General features: G+C 39.0%; 1 long non-coding RNA gene across 1 annotated transcript; it reads right to left on the bottom strand.

Annotated features, from left to right (window-relative positions):
- Positions 1–521: 521 nt before the first annotated feature.
- On the bottom strand, positions 522–6642 carry LOC115202805 (uncharacterized). Its single transcript, XR_003880072.1, has 5 exons — positions 6404–6642; positions 5028–5174; positions 4361–4526; positions 1161–1240; positions 522–815 (listed from the first exon to the last, which is right to left on the bottom strand). It is a non-coding gene; the product is annotated as an uncharacterized LOC115202805 (long non-coding RNA).
- Positions 6643–11261: the final 4619 nt, after the last annotated feature.

Here is an 11261-nt window from a genome sequence, read left to right as displayed (position 1 = left end):
AAAAAATGTACACTTTCATCTGACAATAACATAGAGTATCATAAAATGACTGATCCACCACAGTGACTTCCAGTAAAATAGTCTGCCATGCACTCATACACTTCTAATGACGCAGAGGCAGATTAGAATAGGGAGGAGTTTGGTATCCATGGCTGCAGATGTTTAGATTAGAAAACGAATACAATGAAAGGAAAAAACGAAATGAAAGAAGTAAACTCCCTTTGAGACATTGTGATATGATCTCGTGGCATGACATAAATAGCACTGGTGAGACTGGCAGCGGTTTGAGGAAGCTAGCTTCCCTGGGAGGGGGGGGCGCACACACACGAGCCAACGCTCAGTGCCTGCTGGCGGATTGTGACTCCTTTACTGCCTCATTGCTTAATCATCTAATTGGATGATTTATGACACATTTTACCACAAAACATAAACACACTGACTGGCTGCTCTAGTTCTCTCTCTCTCTAAGAGACACAAACACTTAAACATAATGAAGAAATAACCACTTGTGCTTTTAATAAAATACAGAATTTCAAAAGCATGTTACATGCAGTAGTAGTACGTCAAGATATACAGTTTACAAAAAGGTATTTCCACAAAACATTCCATACAATTTTTCCAGGTACATTCTTTAATAAAAAGTATCAGGAAATGTCAAGTCGTTATTTGGCACCAACTTGAACACAGCAAGTGCAGGTGAACACAGGTGAACTGTCTCCAGGTACATGTCACATGTTGACACTGAGTTCCCACGGTATATCCTCATTTTCCTCCTGGCAGTCAGGGTCAAATTGACACCAGGGAATGACATTCACCTGACAAAGAAATAAAAAGAAGGGATGTCGATTCCTGAGATCAGATTTGATTTAGATTTCATTAACGCTCGCGTTCAACAAGACTGCGTTATGCAGAATACACAATGACATAAACAGTTACATTAAGTCATAAAGTATAATACTAAAGTTAATATTACATAAAGTTAACACCAGTGACTGTCCAGTAAAGTTGCCAGTAATTTAAACTGCACTGGCAATTTTTGTAAGTTCTAGAATGGCCAAAATACATACAGACTAAGCAACCCATATGGGTAGAAAACAATTACAAGAGTACAATTGCAATCGAACGTGTGGAATAATTGCTGTAAGAGAACAGTGTGGTACCCTAATGAGTCCTTCCAGATCCTCATCCTGTAGGACATCATCTCGCTCCATCCTGCATTCAACTAAAACTTTCCCATTACCTGGAAGACAGATTTTTGTGATTACATTTGTATTCCCTTATGGCAGAGAATATCCCATGCCTCCACTGTGCACCTAAAATACATGAAAATACGCTGAGCTGATATCTTCAAAATGATTCCAATGATTAGTTAACTTAGAGTTCAGGGCCTTGTTTCCCAGAGCCTTCGTAGCGTTAAAATCCTTGTTAGAACCATCTTACGTAGCCAATCTGTTTCCCCAGAGCCTTCGTTAGTAACGATCTTAAAAACCTTTGCACATCTACAAGTGATCCAGACCACTCGTAGAGTAGCCAAAGTGCATCGTTGGATGTTTTTTGCCCTTCCGTGTCACTTTATTCACAGAAGATCTCCGCTAAACATAGAATCAAGATGTTTAGGCTAGTCATCTGTCTGACATTGACCACCAATCACTTCAGAACGAAGTTAACTACAAATACAAAGTTTCCAAAGTATTTCCAATTGTTACAAACAAGTGAAAGATAAAACCATCAAAAGGGCTGTAGTGGAGCAGGTCGTAAGTTTCAAGTTCCTTGGTGTCCACATCACCAACAATCTATCATGGTCCAAACATACCAAGACAGTCGTGGAGAGGGCACGACAAAACCTTTACCCCCTCAGGAGACTGAAAAGATTTGGCATGGGTCCCCAGATCCTCAAAAGGTTCTACAGCTGAACCATTGAGAGCATCCTGACTGTTGGCATCACCGCCTGGTATGGCAACTGCTCGGCATCTGACCGTAAGGCGCTACAGAGGGTAGTGCGAACGGCCCAGTAAATCACTGGGGCTAAGCTTCCTGCCATCCAGGACCTATATAATAGGTGGTGTCAGAGGAAAGCCCATAAAATTTTCAGAGACTCCAGTCACCCAAGTTATAGACTGTTTTCTCTGCTACCGCACGGCAAGCTGTACCGGAACACCAAGTCTAGGACCAAAAGGCTCCTCAATAGCTTCTACCCCCAAGCCATAAGACTGCTGAACAATTAATTAAATCGCCACCGGACAATTTACCGGTGCCCCCAATATATAACCTCGTTATTGTTATTGTGTTACTTTTTATTTTAGTCTACTTGGTAAATATTTTCTTCTTCTTGAACTGCACTCTTGGTTAAGGGCTTGTAAGTAAGCATTTCACGGTAGTCTAAACTTGTTGTATTCGGCGCATGTGACAAATAAAGTTTGATTTGATATGAAAACCGAGATGACTGCATTAAAAGTTAAATAGGCTTCATGGGTAGGGATAGGTATGGTTAAGATTTTAACTACTTTTACTGATGCTGCTTATCGGTCCGGTACTTTAACGGTATTCTCATCGATTCTTTTATTTTTTTTACCAAAAAAAGGAAACAAATTAAGAACAGAATTAACATTGCTTTATTTTCGGAAATGTAAAATAAATAAAAGAAACAATTATTTACAGCAAAAGAAACAGCAATGTTTAGAACAAATCACTATCATAGACTAATGTTGTGATGATGGAAATGTCAAACAAATTAAATAAACAATATTTTCCTGCAAAAGAAAATGCAGTGGTATAGAGCAACATGGGTGGGGCATGCAGGTATGCAGCAAAAGGACTAACAGTTCTTCTTGAGAAAGATCAACATATTTGCCTTCTCTGGCAGAAGACAGGACCTCTCCTGGCTTATCGTGTTCCCTGCAGTCGAAAATACCCTCTCACTAGGGGTGGAGGAGGCTTGAGCACAGAGGTAGCTTGTTGCAATGTTTGTGATGAGGGGCAGAGTAGCCATGGAGATGGGAGGCAGGACTTGGTAGAGCTCAACACGCTCGATGAGGGACGAGAGTCTCTCTCTCTCTCTCAACTCTCTCTCTCAACTCTGAGAACAGCTCCTCCAAGGCACTCCTTGTTTTGTACACTGGAGGGACTGTCTCCTCCATTTCCTCTCCTTCAGGCTCCTCCTCCTGGTGCTCTGTGTCTGTCTGCTCCGGCTCCTCTGACAGCCCTGGTGATGCTCCTGTCACATTGGCCTCAACAGTTGCCTTCCTCAGCCTGTCCCAGGTGGCGTAACTCACCAGCCTCCCTTTAACCTCTCTTGGGTATGTGGGGTGGGACGTGAATGTGCACATTAATTTACAGAAATACTCATCATAAACATTGACAAAATATATAACAATTATTTAAAGAATTAAAGATATACTACTTCTTAATGCAACCGCTGTGTTAGATTTCAAAATAACTTTACGGAGAAAGCACATTGTTCAATATTCTGAGTACAATATTCTGAGTACAGAGTTCAGCCATCAATGCAAGCTATATAGTTACCCGCCAAGATTAAACTCTTTGGCCTGAATGCCAAGCGTCACATCTGGAAGAAACCTGGCACCATCTCTACAGTGAAGCATGGTTGTTGCAGCATCATGCTGTGGGAATGTTTTGTCAGCAGCAGGGACTGGGAGACTAGTCAGGATTGAGTCAAAGATGTACGGTGCAAAGTACAGAGAGATCCTTGATGAAAACCTGCTCCAGAGCTCTCAGGACCTCCGTCTGGGGCATACAGGACAACGCAGGAGTGGCTTCAGGTCAAGTCTCTGAATGTCCTTGAGTGGCTCAGCCAGAGCCTGAACTTGAACCCAATCGAACATATCTGGAGAGATCTGAAAATAGCTCTGCAGCAACGCTCCCCATTCAACCTGAGCTTGAGAGGATCTGCAGAGAGGAATAGGAGAAACTGCCCAAATACAGATGTGCCAAGCTTGTAGCATCATACCCAAGAAGACACGAGGCTGTAATCGCTGCCAAAGGTGCTTCAACAAAGTACTGAGTAAAGGGTCTGAATACCTATGTAAATGTGATTTTTGTTGTTTTAAATTTGCAAACATTTCTAAAAACCTGTTTTTGCTTTGTCATTCATGTGTATTGTGGGTAGATTGATGAGGATTTTTTAAAAATCAATTTTAGAATAAGGCTGTACCGTAACAAAATCTGGAAAAGGTCAAGGGGTCTGAATACTTCCGAATGCACTGTTTTCTATTTATTATAAGGCCCCTGTCACCACCATTTCACCAGGTCAAATTCCTGTACTTTGCAAATAATAGTGATTCTCATTCTTTCTGAAACACAACCTTCTCATAGCCACTGTGGCTGTTCTGCTGAATCTCACCGGTACCCTCCACGGTCTCCTCAGCCACTCCGACACCTTGTTAGCTAAGGCCATGCTGTGGGAAGGTGACCTCCATGATGCAGCCGTACTTCCGGGTAATTTCCTGAGGGTCACCAGGTGTGGTGGACAACCTGCCGGCATCGTCACAGTTGGAGATGTCCTTCAGCTGTCCAGAGAAAGGAAGGTTTCATTACATATTGTCGTTGTCTGATAAACTTTGACAAGAATGTAGTTATTCTTTTTTTTAAACCCTAATGAAAGAAGTAACTCCCCTCAAATGTACTCTGAAGATTTTATGACTCTAGAACCAAGTTTCATAATTGTATGTTTGTTAATAGGAAAATATGGTCATTTTTTTCTGAAAAGTTTGTTTTTGATATGAGGTTATCATCACACAGTGACAATATACGACATGGGCCATATTCTCCACAGCAGAAATTGATTTACTTCAAAAAGTTAGGACTGAAGATGTGTTGATAGGTCGTCAGACTTTAAATTATCTGCTTGTGTTGTCAATCTTTTAATGTCTTTATACAAAAATCCTTTAACGTCTTGCTCACACAAAGCTAACTAGCTAGCGATTTCACAATGGCTACACCCACCTAACCAAACAAATATTGTATCTGTTGTATCACTGTAACATAGTATTGGAACATAAAAGAGAAACCTCTGGGCATTGCTGCATTACTGTAACAATGTGGGTGTGCCATCCATTAAATCCCATGTAGTGATTGGCAAAGTCCTGACACTTCCTATGGCTCAGTGGCTTGGAGTTGTGAAGGAAGTTTGGGTACTGCTTTGTGCTCAGCTTAACCTGGAGAAAAGACAGAGAATGTACAATCAGTTCTAAATGTCAATCATTACAATGGTTATAACTTTATGGTGAACAGTGTTTAGGGCAGAAAGTGCAGCAGAGCAGAGTCTACCAGCAAGAGGCCAGTCTACAAGTCATCATGGAGTGGTAAGACATTGCCATCTACAGGTCAAGTTCTGGTATTAGTTGTTTGTCATGTGTTAATGTGATGGTTCACAGCAGCTGTGAGAAAAAGACTGCTCAGGGGCCTCGAAGTTGTTTTAAAATGGGGGGAAAGTGCTTGGTTGAAAATATATACACGTCACATAAGCAATGATCTTATGAAATCATTTGGAGTGTATTTTGATATCTCTTTGGAATTTATGTTTGATAATCCGTGCTTCTACACCTGCATTGCTTGCTGTTTGGGGTTTTAGGCTGGGTTTCACTTTGAGATATCAGCTGATGTAAGAAGGGCTATATAAATTTGATTTGAAATTTGATTTGATGAGAACTACAAGCACTAAATTGTACAATAGAGTACCACCGTATGAGTCAATACTCATAAAACAAAATGGTAAACAAGGAATCGTTTTCCCACCAATTTCTCCCATATGGAATTTTAGAAACACTTAAAATAAGGGCTGTTTCGTGTAAGCTTACCCTGACGAGACAATTTGATAACCGTGTAAATCTCTCTAGGACAAGGTGTCATTTATCAATATTTGCCTGTATTTAACCCCCAAAAATGAAACGCTAATTAGCTGCTAATGTGGCTATCATAAAGAACTACAAATGATCTGGACGAGACTGACGAATCAAGGCAAAGGTAAGAATCTCTGGATTAACTAATGTTAGCTAAATGTAGTAATGAATAAATTAGCTAAATTGTTGTGCAAGTTTTAAATTGACACAATACCTGTTAGCATACGTGTCAGCTAGAGATGATGTGCAAGAGCTTGCAGGGATTAGTCATTTTACATGTCTACTTTGACTCTAATTTGCATTTTTTTTATCAGAGTAAATAGTAATATTGATAAAAGTCACCTTGTCCGAGAGAGATTTACATGGTTATCAAAACATCACACCAGCGTAAGTTTACACAAAGCAAAACCCTTATTTTAAGTGTTTCTAAAATCCCCTATGGGAAAAACGAACAGTGGAGAAACCATTTTCCATGCCTGGGCTGCGGAGAAGTACTTGACTAGAGCATAAAACCCTGGCTCGACCACGGCAGCATTGGGACACACCTTTACCAGATATAGCGGTCCAAAGTTACAGAAGATGTTCCAGATGGATTCCTTTCAAGTGAAAATCACTTATTAGTCTACTTTACATAGGCTGGCGGGTAGGAGCGTTGTGCCAGTAACCGAAAGCTTGCTGCATCGAATCCCGGAGCTGACGAGGTAAAAACTCTGTCGTTCTGCCCATGAGCAAGTCAGTTAACCGACTGCTCCCCAGGCGCCGATGACGTGGATGTCGATTAAGGCAAACCTTAATCCGACATGCACTCATAATTGACTGTAGCCCATATAAAACACCCACAAGCTACCGGTGGCTGAAAACACAATCATCGCAGGATGAACTAGTAACACATTTCCGGCCAAGGGTGGTCCATTTAAAAGCCATTCCTTCCTCCCTCACACCTTTTTTTAATTTGTATTTTTTTTATTCATAATACAAAAATCAACAACTTATTTTGCTACATCAAACATGTCTAACAAAACAAAACACAAGTATTAACAAGAAAGTACTAAAACATACAAATATCAATAAAATAATTTTTATAAAATAAAAAATATATATAATTATAATGATTCAGGAAGATGTTATTCTTGTTGTTATTCACTAGGGATAATGTCTTAACAAGATAATTAAATTCAATCAAAAATGTGTAATTTTGGTATAGAATTCTGGATTTCTTTTGTTGTGTATAAAGTATTTGGCAACAAGAATAAAACATTTCACAATCATTTCAATGGTCTTGTTATCATTGCAATAGTAACATATTATATCCTTTATGTCAAAAACATAGGTAATGTTCATAATGGTAAATAAGTATTCTGCAAGGTTTTCCCAAAATTCTGACACAAATTTACATTCAATGAACAAGTGAGTTTGATTCTCACCTTCTTTTTCACAGAAAATATCAATAGCCACAAATTTGGACAACATAGAATTTCATGGATATATCTTATGTAGAATTTTAATGTGCACTTCCTTAAATTTGTTTGGTATACAATATTTGTAAGGCCTTAACCAAGCTTTTTTCCAGACAATGTCAGGAATAAGCATGTTCCAGAAAAATTTTCCTCTAGGCATAAGTTGGTTCTGTGAATGTAGAATTAGTCTTATATATTTATTACAACAAGATTTCTCAAGTAAGCCCACGCCTTCCAAACTGAGTTCTGGATAAGCTTTGTGATCATTACCAAAGCGAAGATGAGTTTTCATTAGTGTAGTTAGACCACTGTGAATGGCTTTGATCACATCAATAAACTGAAAGGTATTGGAAACTCATTCAATGTTATTGTCACAACTGTCGTCATGGAGAGAAGAAGTGGACCAAAATGCAGCAGAGTTAGTGTTCAGCATCATTTAATTCAAAAAAAGATCACTGGAACACTACAAAACAAGAAAATACCGACAGCTCAACAGTACTGACAGCATAACACACTGAACAGAAACAATTACCCACAACCCCAAAGAAAAACACACACTCCTATATAGGACTCCCAATCAAAGGCAACTCAACACACCTGCCTTCAATTGGGAGTCCTAATCCCCAACAACCATTCACACACACACAAAAACCCTGCCACATCCTGACCAAAACTAATCCAATTGCTCCCTCTGCTGGTCAGGATGTGACAGTTATAAATTGTTCATATGTAAGAATATTACCCCTGTTGTCAAAAACATCAAGAACAAAGTCAATATTCCTCTCATGCCAGCTGGGGTAGAACAATGACTTATTCCTTACAGTTATGTCTGAATTATTCCACAAAAGAGCTTTTATGTGGGGGAAAATTGTGCAGGAAACATATTTTCCAGGCCATTAAAGCTTGTTGTAGAAACCTAGCCAATTTAGTGGGTAATCTTTCAGGAATATAATTACATTTCAGTAAAAATTGAAGACCTCCCAACTTATTATCACATTATTTGGAATGAAATTCTATACTGAATCAGTATTGATCAAACATCTTTTCAACCATGCTTCTACACCTGCATTGCTTGATGTTTGGGGTTTTAGGCTGGGTTTCTGTACAGCACTTTGTGACATCAGCTGCTGTAAGAAGGGCTTTTTAAATACATTTGATTGATTGATCTTGAAAGTGTTATTTATGTCAACAAAATCCAACACTTCCAAACCGCCTTCAGCTCTTTTATTAGAGAGGACTGATTTTTTTAGTTTGTGAGACTTATTTTTCCAGATGATGTCAAGAAAGGTCTTGTTGATCTCTTTACAAGTAGAGGGATTTACAAATAAAGATAATGAGGGGTACACAAAGCGAGACAGTCCCTCTGCCTTGGACAGAAGTACTCTCCCAAGTATAGAAAGATCCCTTTGTAGCCAATTATTAAATATATTTTTTATTTTCTTAATATTAGGAGAGAAACTCATATGTTGTCTGCCTAAGTGTTTTTTTGACAGATGTATTCCTAAATATTTAACTTAGTCCTTTACAGTAAGATTTTCTATTTCTTCATCATCAGAGTAATGTAAACATAAGATTTCACATTTAGAAACATTCCGTTTTAATCCTGATGCAATAGAAAATGCAGTTATAGCATTAAGGACATGGGCAACCTGGTCTTTGTCTGTTAAAAAAAGAGTAGTATCATCAGCCAGTTGTGGAATTTTGATTTCTTTGTAAAAAATGGTTAAGCCACACAGATTTGCATTATTCAGAATATGTAGAGATAGAATTTCCACAACCAAAATGAATAAAAATGGCGAAATTGGGCATCCCCGTCGTACTCTTCTGTTGATACTGAATCTTTTGGATGTATTAAGGTTTAGTAACACAGAACTATTTATACCTTCGTAAAACATGCAAATGACTTTGATAAACTCTTTGGCTTTGGTGAAAATGTGACCTAAAGAGAAATTCATGTTCAATTGTGTCAAAGGCTTTACAGAAGTCCAAAAATAAGACTGAGTCAATTGCATCTGAATAATCTACACGGTCCAAGACTAAATGAATGTTAGAGCTTATGTGACGGTCCCTCATAAATCCTGTTTGAGTCTCATTTATAATGGTACCTATTCCTTTCTTTTGGCATAAACCAGAGCAATCAATTTGTAATCAATATTTAATGAAGTAATTGGTCTCCAATTGTCAATGAGAGAAGGGTCTTTATCGGGCTTCGGAATCAGTGAAATAAGACCCTGTTTCATAGTGGAGACCATTTCCCCATTTTCAATGCAATCTTGAAACATATTAAAAATAGGGTCTTCTAATAACTCCCAAAACTGTCTATAGAATTCAACTGACAGGCCATCAGGGCCAGGTGATTTCCCTTTTTTCATTGAATTCAGAGCCTCTCTAATTTCTTCAATTGACACGGGTGAATCGAAAACTGAGTGGAAATCATCCTCAATTACAGGGACATAATTCTGAATGTGGTAAATGTAGCTTCCACAACCATCTTCCTGAAATTGTGAGTTGTAAAGGTTTTCATGAAAGGAATTGACAAATGTTGATATTGTAATGGGTTCTTTGCATAACACATCATTCATTTTGAGTACAGTTCTAGATTTTGTACAGTACAGAGCCGTGTAAAGCTGTTCTAATTCTAGCTGTAAAGATTTAAATACAGATTCTTCTTCTTGAGATAGATTATCTTTCTTTAGAAAACTGTCAAGCTTGCTCATCATCTCTTTTTCTCTAAGGTTTTTTAATTGCATCAGCTCTTTGGCAAGTTTAATGGCTACAACTCTGACTTTATATTTGAAGAATTCCCATCTACTTCCATGACCCAAGTCTTCTCTTGCAAAAAATATCTTTGGCTAACGATTTGATGTTTCCAGTGAGAATAGGATCTTTAAGAAGTGTGTTGTTTAATTTCCAATATCCTCGAGTGCCTTTAGATTTTTTTGTAGTGTAATGTCTGCTTCCAACTCACACCCTCAAACACGAAGATCCCCTGAATGCGGCTCACTTTCCAGCCCACTTTCCAGCTCACACTCTCAAACACCTAGATCCCCTGAACGTAACTCACTCTCCAGATCCCAATCACCTGAATTCTAAACACCTGTTCACACACCTATATGTCATTATCACACACTATTTAGTTCAGTTCTTTGCACCCCATCACTGTAAGGTATTGTTTGTTTTGTGACACACGTCTTTCAGAGCTCTGGTTTTCCCATGATTTACTCCTCCTGTGTATGATAGTTTTCGCCTGCCTCACTAACGATGCCTTTTGCCTTTCCCTGGCTGTACTTTAGCCTATCGGATTTCCTGTCATCTACCTATTGCCGGACTACGTTACTAGCCTTTTTCCTGCCTTTACTGTTGCCCTTTTGGACCCTCTGTGTATGACCTTCTGCCTGCCCCTGGACCCAGCTACCTGCCTCCTCCTGTGGTCCTTTGCAATAAACACCTGCTGTGCCCTGCGCTTGAAATCAGCTCTTTCTCCCCTCATGTTCATTACAAGTAGCTTGTAAATTCAGATAAATCAAGTGATGATCATGAAAGGGAGCCAACTGATGATCTACATCTGTAACAAAACGGGGGATATTAGGAATAAATATATTGTAGATTTATGTGACATAGTTTTTGTTGGTCCAGGTGTAACCCCTTTGCATCCGGATTGAAATAACGGCAGGCATCATCAACAGAGAGATCATTGCATAATGTAGTGAGGACATTGCTATTTTGAAGGCTTTGACTCGTTCTAGGAGGAAAACGATCAACAGATTCATCAGGTGAATGCCGTCTCCACGAACGCGGGAACATTGCCTTTACATTCAATGGAGCGTCTGCGATACGAATTGAATCCAGCCTTAAGTTGTCCAAGGGACACAATAGGAATGTTGGGGCTAGAAACTTGTAAAAAATGTTGATTTGAAAGATAGCAAATAGTAGCCAAGAGATCATG

The sequence above is a fragment of the Salmo trutta genome, chromosome 1 (genome assembly GCF_901001165.1).
Source record: "Salmo trutta chromosome 1, fSalTru1.1, whole genome shotgun sequence".
NCBI classification, from domain to species: Eukaryota; Metazoa; Chordata; class Actinopteri; order Salmoniformes; family Salmonidae; genus Salmo; species Salmo trutta.
The sequence above is the reverse complement of the archived record's forward strand: the minus strand, read 5'-3'. Positions and strand labels throughout refer to the sequence as shown.